Below are 491 nucleotides of genomic sequence, written 5' to 3'. Positions count from 1 at the left end.
ACAAGCCCAACAAAATAGTCATAGTGGAGTTAATCCTCTAATCACCTGTGATCTACTAACAGGTGTAGGTTTTTATGCAGAAATTTCAGTACAGATTAATTACCCCTTAGCAGCATATGAGCAAATTGCTGCTGCTGCTGTTATCAAAGTGTGGACTTCTCTCCCCAATAAATACGACAAGGGTGAAGACTTCACAAAAATAGCACAAGGGCCAAATGAACCCTTTGCTGACTTTGTGGGACATTTGCAGACAGCTATTATACAAACTAATGGTGAAAATACAGTAACAGACATATTGATAAAGCAACTTGTTAAAGGAAATGCTAGTGACGTTTGTAGAAGAATTATATTAGAACTACGCAAGGATGCTCCTTTAGAGGAGATCATAAGATGCTATGCTACAGTGGGCACAAATACCTTTTATAGCCAGGCTATGATGCAGACTCCCCAACATTCAAACATGGGAAGACAGGGTCCTTTTTGGCAAGGGA

This window comes from Sarcophilus harrisii, chromosome 3 (genome assembly GCF_902635505.1).
Source record: "Sarcophilus harrisii chromosome 3, mSarHar1.11, whole genome shotgun sequence".
NCBI lineage: Eukaryota > Metazoa > Chordata > Mammalia > Dasyuromorphia > Dasyuridae > Sarcophilus > Sarcophilus harrisii.
Note: the sequence above shows the minus strand (reverse complement) of the source record.